We start from the raw sequence: 8549 nt of genomic DNA, 5'->3' as shown, positions 1-8549 counted from the left end.
TCCAAGATGCCATGAAGGCAGTTTTGGTTGGAAGATGAAATAGGTTTTGACCCTTGAAAGGGACTGCACCATGACAGCAGACTTGGGAAGGCCATGCAGCATCTTAGCCAAGTTTGGCTTTCTTCCTCTCAGAAACTCTGTGAGTGTCCGTCCTCCAGAAAGATGGGCAAAGCCCTTACTTCCAATAGCCAGCAAAAATAAAGGGAGGATTTTGTTTTCAAATCTTTATAAAATTATCAGAGATATTCCCAAAGGTATACAGACAATGTTTTTTACAATAGCAAATATTGAAAACAATCCTAAAGTGCCAAGTATCAAGCAATTGAATAAGTAAATTATAGACCTTCTAATGAAAGACCATATAGCCAGTTAAATCATCTTGGTGAATAATTTTTTTTTTTTTTTGAGGCAGAGTATTACTTTGTTGCCCAGGCTGGAGTGGTGCAGTGGTGCGATCTCGGCTCACTGTAACCTCCGCTTCCCGGGTTCAGGCAATTCCCCTGCCTCAGCCTTCCATGTAGCTGGGACTTCAGGCACATGCCACCATGCCCGGCTAATTTTTTGTATTTTAATAGAAACAGGGTTTCACCATGCTGGCCAGTATGGTCTTGACCTCCTGACCTCATGATCTGCCTGCCTTGGCCTCCCAAAGTGCTGGGTTTACAGGCATGAGCCACCACGCCTGGCAGTGGAAAATAATATTCTGACATGGAAAACTGTTCACAATATAGCACCAGGTGAAGAAGGTAAGCTATAAAATAATATAAAATGCACAAAGAAACATATTAATTAGTAATAATGAAGAAGTCAACATAGAAAATATGAAGGCATACAACAAAATATTAAATGTAATTATCTTTCCTTGGGGACGACTCTGAAAGATCGTCCTTTCTCTGTGTATGTGCTTTTTAAGGTTTTTAGATTGTTTACATTCATCTGTGGTCTTTTTCTCATTTTTTAAAATTGAAATATTGTTTCAAACCCCATACCTATCAAAACCAAAGCTATAAAAATGAGTGAGGAATCACCCCCCCCCCAGTAAATAATATTCTCTCATTTGGTTCCATTTCTTGTTCAAATCAAAATATCGATTTTTCTTACCTGCATCTCTGGTTCACACCTGCACCCATGCCTTTTTCTGCTAATAGGTAAACTAACTTGCGGGTGTCAAAGGAAGATGGAATTTATATGTTTCAAACCAAAACTTGTTCTTTTAACATTGTTGATTTGCTTTATATAACTAATAATTGTTCTAATTTATTTCTGCCATTGTTATTTTTAAATTAAGTTTTATTTTTTTCAATAACAGAAGTAATATATATTGATTATAGAAAATGTAAATGATGCAGATTCTCCTATTCAGAGAAAATTGCCATTGGCATTTTGGAATAAAGCCTTTTTTCCCTAGACATTTAAAAACAATCGAATTTATATTATCCATACAATATTTGAATTCTGCCTTTAAATTTAAAATGATAATGTATATTTGTATATTTCATATACATTTTTCTATGGTATCTTTCTTACTCAAAGTAATGTTGTATTAGATTTCTCAAACACACTGGATTTTTTTAAGGTATTAATACTTTTAAATATGGAGGAAACATTCTAAGAATAAGTTCTCTTTTTTCTTATATTGTGAAATTTGCTGCCAGTACTTGAATTATGATCTGCTAATTGCCCTTTATGTTTCTATTTGACTAGTGCTCTTAACCAAAATTTAAGAAAATGATAAAAATATTAATATTTGTGCTATGAATATATCTCGTCTTACTTTTATTTTACTTAGTAATATTACATTTTAACTTAACATGGCATTTGAAGGACTTTTAAAGCCCCAAACTTCTGTCAAATCAAACATGACAGATATCTTATTGCTTATAACCATAAAAGGCACTATGCTAAGTGTTTACATTTATTTTCATTTCATCTTTAAATTAGGCCTATAGAAAAAGATACCAGTTTTACATATAAATGAACTTGTAGTTCAAATCTTGCCGAAGATCAGTCTTAAAGATGAAGGTTTGGATTTCAGAATGTTATTCAATGACATTTTATCTCTAAGTTGTAAGTCAATTGTGAAATATCCCAAGGAACCGGTTGAATGAAGATCAGATGACCAGTTCTGCTACTGATAAAGTTGCTTCACTATGGCCAGAGTGAGGCTTCCTCTGACTTCTATCCCCTCAGCTCCGAGTGGCGATGTGTACCTTACCCCCTGCACTAGACAGAGCTCACAATACAAGGAAGCAGAGCAGCAGCGAGTCCAGAGGGCAGACCAGGCTGACAGGGAGAGAGGGAACCAGGCCAGGCCTTCCCAATTCCCTCTCCAATATCATACTTCTTCCTTTGAGAAGAACAAAGACAGGGTAAAGGGAAGATGCAAGTTTTGCTGCCATTTGTTTTCCTCTTGGGAATGGATTGGAAGTACCTGTGTCCCATAGACAAGGAGAGTAGATTTCAATCCAGGTATTTTTATTCCAAAGCCAATGGACTTCACTTACAACAGCCAACAATGATAACAAGACCTTATTCATTAAAACATGCCGTCTGAGGACTTTATATTAGGCAACACTTTAAAAAATATAGTTTGGATTATATACTATCCTTAAAAAGAAACAAAACTGAATTTTTCTCTATTAATTTTGTGAATGCAATTAATCAGTCAGAGCCTGGCAGGTAACAGCACACTCAAAAGGGTAATTGAATGAAATTTAATGACAAAATTGGGCAGAGTTTACGAAAATGAAGCAGAGATGATGTGGTGCCTGTGGTCTAGCAAGAGTGAGAGCCTCTACTACCCCTACACCTGATGGAACAAGAAGAGGGGATGCTTGATTAAAGCAGAGAAAGTAGCAATGCATAGCGAGGGCCTCCTGACAGGAGCTGAGGTTCAGAGGAAGGCTGCAGCCAGCACTCCATGAAGGTTACAGGGAGAAAGCCCAGGCAACAAACAACCTTTCACTGTTTTTACAACTATCACAGACACAGGCTCTATATTCAAAAAATCACTTTGGAAATTAAAAATTAAATATTACCACTGAGTTTCGTGGGGTGTTTTTTCCCCACCATCAGGGCATACATTTGTCAGAAACTACTATGTTGTCTGTATTTTCTTTCTGATACTCACATATTAAGGGCTCGGTACAAATAGAGCACCTCAGCATGTAAATTCTTATAAAGACAAGTTGCCCAATGACTACGATGCATCTTGTCTGAGGTAAATATCAAAGAGGCAGTATGGTTATTTTTTCATGGGGCATTCATAAGAATATCCAGAAACTCTGCAGTACTCACTCCATTCAATAATTATGTTTAAAGTACTCCTAACTTTAAAATTTAAAACTTAAATTTTTCTCGAAGAGAATTTACCACACCATAATCTCTCAGTGGCAAATCAATCCTGTCTACCTTTTTGCTCAATAGAATATATAGTTCATGGTTTTTTTTTTTCTTCCCCTAGGTAGGAAAGAACATTCAAATGCTTGCTACCACAAAATATATTCCCAATAGAATAAATGGAGTTTTCTTTAGAGACCCTTATATCATGCTAGTTTATCTGTGTGAGCCCATCTGTGCCCCCAGTTTCTGATAGAACTGTAACCTCCATTGGGAAGAATAGTGCTAAGCCACTGGCATCCTCTTCTGGCTGTTACAGAATTTCTTATTAGATAAAATGTACTTACTTTTTTTTTTCCTTTCTACCAAACTTTTCTTTGATTTTAATTTTGTTCTTTAATTCTTTATTTGGTTATCATATTACGTATATCTAGCCAATTAACTAATTATATAGTTCAGCTACTTGATATATTAGTCAAAGGTTATTTTGAGGCTATTAGAATAAAATTTCCTAGGAATCATATAGCATCATTGAGCCAGGAACAGTGCCAGGCTCTTTACAAACATTATTTTTAACCTTCAGAAGTGCATGATTCATCTACATGATTGGTACTTTTATTTTTATTTTCCAAGTGAGGAAACAAAATCTCAACATAACTGGCGCAGGTTTGCACAGCCAGTAAATGAGCCCTGCTTGTCTGTTTTTGAAGCTGGCTCTTTCCACTGAGCAATACTACCCTCCTAGTGTTTCCTGGCCTCTCCCTGCAGTCTCTAGCTCAGAAACAACACTTCCTCAGCATGACTATTTGGTTGCAAGTAATAGAAACCCACTAAAGTATATTAACCATAAATGGGCGTTTATTGGAAGAACACAACAGAGTCCAAAGGCTTAACTGCAGCGGATGGAGTATTTTTCTAAACACAAAATTTTGCTCCTTTGACCTTTGTGGTTAAAGACGGGAGTGCTTAAATGTAGGCATTACCTAACAATCCTGCCGTGAATAGAGGCAGAAAAGAAAGTGCACAAATCTTAAGGAGCTTTATATAATGAATTAATTTTACATACACATTCATCCTGAGCCAGAACACACATCTACATTGCAACAGGAAAAGAAGCTGTAATGGTTGGAGTCATGGTGACAATTCATTCTGTAACTCCGGAAGCTTATTTATCCAGCAGAGCTGAGAATCAGGAGTTCTCATTAACTAAAATCAGAGTTAACTGAGATTTACTTAAAAATAGTAATTAGGCAATAATTCTGGTGCCATAAAATTTACTTAGAAGCAACCTTTATGTACAATTCAATCTAATGATTCAAAATGGCCCTTCAGCATCTTGTAATGGTAATGATCAGGAAGACCATTGTGAGTATCAGTTCTCACCATACTGGCCTGGATACAAAAGTGGTGTGAAAGACCCTTTGAAAGTTGCTTTTTTCCCTAGTATTTTTTTCTTTCTAATAAAGCCTGAACTGCAGAAGATTTTGAGCCCTATATATTTTAAAATTCTGAACACACTACTCTTTTCTATAATCTTTTTTTTTTTTCTTTGAGACGGAGTCTCACACCGTTGCCCAAGCTGGAGTACAATGGCGTGATCTTGGCTCTCTGCAACCTCTGCCTCCCAGATTCAAACAATTCTCCTACTTCGGCCTCCCGAATAGCTGGGATTACAGGTGCCCACGACCATGCCTGGCTAATTTTTTGTATTTTTTAGGTTTCACCATGTTGACCAGGCTGGTCTCGAACTCCTGACTTCGTGATCCACCCACCTTGGCCTCCCAAAGCACTCGGATTACAGGCGTGAGCTACTCGCCTGGCCTCCAACAATATTGTAAACATCTGTTATGTGCAAATAACTGTACTAGATGCTGCAAGGGACGCAGATTTATGGCACGGCTTATTTTGTTCTAAGCATTGTTTTAAACATTTTAACTACATTAATTGATTTAATTCGCATGCTTTTCCTACAATGAAGGATGTTTTTCAGATGAGAAAATTTGGCATAAAGTTTATAAAGCTATTAAGTAAGAAGGTTATTACACAAAAAAACATAAATCCACTCAGCCTGCGATAACCATCATCTATGAAAAGTTTGAACAAAGTGCTTTGAAAACTCAGATTATTGGGATAAAAAAGAAGAATGGATGTTAGCTTTTGAGATGGATTGACAATACCATTGTGATTTCAATAGGCAGAGAAACCATCTGCAATGCAGACTTTGAATAACAGCCTGAAATTTCACATGCTAGCAGCATAGTCAAGTGAGAATGTTTAGTCTACAAGATTAATACTTACGGGAGAAGATGGGCAGGAGATGCAACTCGAGAGTTATTTGTGAAGATTTAACCCTATGCAAGAGGAAAGTTTAGAGAATATAAAGAGACCAGCATGGAGCTCTGGGAGAATGCCCCCTTTTAGCCAACAGGAGAAAGAAAACAAGGGAGCCAATGAAGGATGTGAAGAAGCAATAACCAGAGTGAGAAAAGTAGAATGGCATCGTGTCTCAGGAACCAATTAGGAGTGAGTTTCTATAGAAGGGATGAGGGAGCTGGGCAAGGGTGTCAGTTTCTGCAGGAAAGAAGATGGGGGTGAACGAGGCTTGAGCAAAGGCCATTAGAAGATGAGGAGGAGACATTTTAGAATGCAGAGTAAAGGGATGCATTATAGCCAAGATATAGACCACACTTTAAAGAAGTTTGGCAACTAAGGGAAGCAGGGAGATTCCATGGCAGGGGGTTTATGTGAGGCCTTGGTTTAGTAAGAGAAAACTGGGCAGGATGTTTGAGGAACACTTGGAAGAACTAGGTGAGCAGGAGCTCATTGAGAAAGGTCCCTGAGGAGACAGGAGGGAATGGGAGTGAGAACTGCAATTTTTTATGTATACTTTTACTTTCCCTAAAGATCTCCAGAAATTCTCACCTGCATCCATATATAGAGGTCATTCGGTGATATTTTGTAAATTAACAAAAAAGAAAAAAGAAAGAAAAGACAGAAATGGAAAGTTTACCTACTCCAACGATCTTACTGAATCATCTTGAGATGAATCATCAAATATATTTTTTAAAAATAAGAACTAAATTAAAATAAGAAAAAAATAAGGAAAATCAGAATATTGCAACTTAAAAATCACAGTGTTGGAATTGTCTGTGAAAATGCTAAATGAGCATTTTAAAAAATCATCGCTACAAGGATGGCCTCTGAAACATAATTTAAGATAATAATGATAAAATGACATAAGGTATCTTTACTAAATATGGCATTGGTTGTTTCAGGCCTAATTTAGTTTCTAATTACTCTGCAAATTCTCACTTGAAAAAATTATAATGCCTGTAATTGATATCCTAACCTACCATAAAATGTTACCTTAGGTAAAAATGAACTGATTTATTACCAAGAAGCTGCCAGCAGGGAGCAGCCCAATCTGTTCACCAGCACCATATTCACAGTAGTACTGTCTGCAGCTTAAAATCCAACTGCATAGTTTGGAATTCAGGCCCTCCACGGTGAAGTCACTATGTAAGTTTCTGGCTGAGCTTCTGCGTTTCCTCTCCAAGCACCTAACACTCATTGGCAACACCTCTATGGCTCTACCAACATCCTGTAGAATGCAGAGTGCCCCCTCAACCCAGCCCCAACTCCCTGCCCCGTTGCAGGGCCACAAGACAGCTCTGGCAGAGCGGCAGTGCTCCAGACCTGGAGTCGGAAGTCCAGCCATGCCCCATGCCACTGTTCAACTCTACAGCCTGTGGGTTAACCCCAAGGTTATTGAATCGCTCATCTAAGTGTTATTTTCCAAAAAATAGGATAACGATAATAATCACCCCCAGAGAGTTGCGATAAAGTCATGGAAGCAAGTACATTCTGTAAAACTGTAAAATGCCTCACAGTTGTGGGCAGCAGTTACGGTACCGCACTTCTTACAGGGAATTCCACCTGGTTCTAAGGTGGTATGTTTCAAAATCCTCCCTTTTCCCACCTTCAAGGCCATCTTCTGGGGAACAGGGGACAAATTTCATCCACGTGTTTAGTCAAAGGACTGATTTGACTATTTGTTATGTGTGAAAGCCCCACACATGCCGACTGGATTAAGTGAGAACGTGAACCTCCAGGGAAAACAGCACTTCCCAAGCTCTTAGTCCCTGGAATGGAGAGGGCTCTAGAAAGGAGGATCCTGTGAGGGGAGGCGGCTGGCAGCTCCAGATTTCTACTTCTTCCCTCTCTTCCTCCTCCTTTTCTTTTCTTTCTTTCTTTCTTTCTTTATTGTTGTTATTGGCAGAGTTTCACTCTTGTTGCCCAGGCTGGAGTGCAATGGTGTGATCTCTGCTCACTGCAACCTCCACCTCCCAGGTTAAAGCAATTCTCCTGCCTCAGCCTTCCAAGTAGCTGGGATTACAGGCGTATGCCACCATGCCCGGCTAATTTTTGTAGTACAGACGGGGTTTCACCATGTTGGCCAGGCTGGCCTCCTCCTTTTTCACTTGCCTGTTTTTACCTTGCCTCTTTCTTCCTCAGCAGGGCCTCCCCTGGCACCACCTATAGGTCTCTGTTGTACAATATGTACTCAGGAACCAGCACAGAGTAGGCACACAACAAACATGCCATCCAGTGACAATGGCATGGAAATAAAACCAATTTCCCACCTCCATGACAGTGACCGTTGATTTAATTACAGAAATTTTCACTAAGGGATTGAATGACCAAGAGGTTTAAGGAAGCCTAGGGATGGCAGAAAGGATAGTCACATTTGTATTTCAAAAGAAATGCTTTTAATTTTCCAGTAGTGAAAGGAAAAGATGAAAAACACTTAGCCTGTGCTCCGTGGTAAGCACATCTTTATTCTGCTTCATCTTCATAATCCCAAAATGTAAAAATCCATTGTACAGATGAAGAATGGAGACTTGAGTCTAAACCCTCTAGCAAATAATGCAACCAATATATGTCCCAAATCTGTTTAGCCCGAAGAAATTGCTGGTGATGGATAAAAACAAAGAAATGAAATGGAAAAGAATCCTCTTAGTTGTTATAAACACTAACATGCTCTGTTCTTCCTCAGTGATGCCCTGCTTTTTTGTTTGGCATAACTCCATCAGAGGCACCAGTCCATCTGTTTGCTTCTCTAACAATCTGGCACTACCTGGGGAACATAATCTTCCTGCCATTTTACCGCAGAAATACCCATATGCTGGAGTCACTGTAGCTGAGAATTA

The sequence above is a fragment of the Aotus nancymaae genome, unplaced genomic scaffold (assembly GCF_030222135.1).
Source record: "Aotus nancymaae isolate 86718 unplaced genomic scaffold, 86718_ANA_hifiasm-v0.15.2.pri h1tg000011l, whole genome shotgun sequence".
Lineage (NCBI taxonomy): Eukaryota > Metazoa > Chordata > Mammalia > Primates > Aotidae > Aotus > Aotus nancymaae.
The sequence above is the reverse complement of the archived record's forward strand: the minus strand, read 5'-3'. Positions refer to the sequence as shown.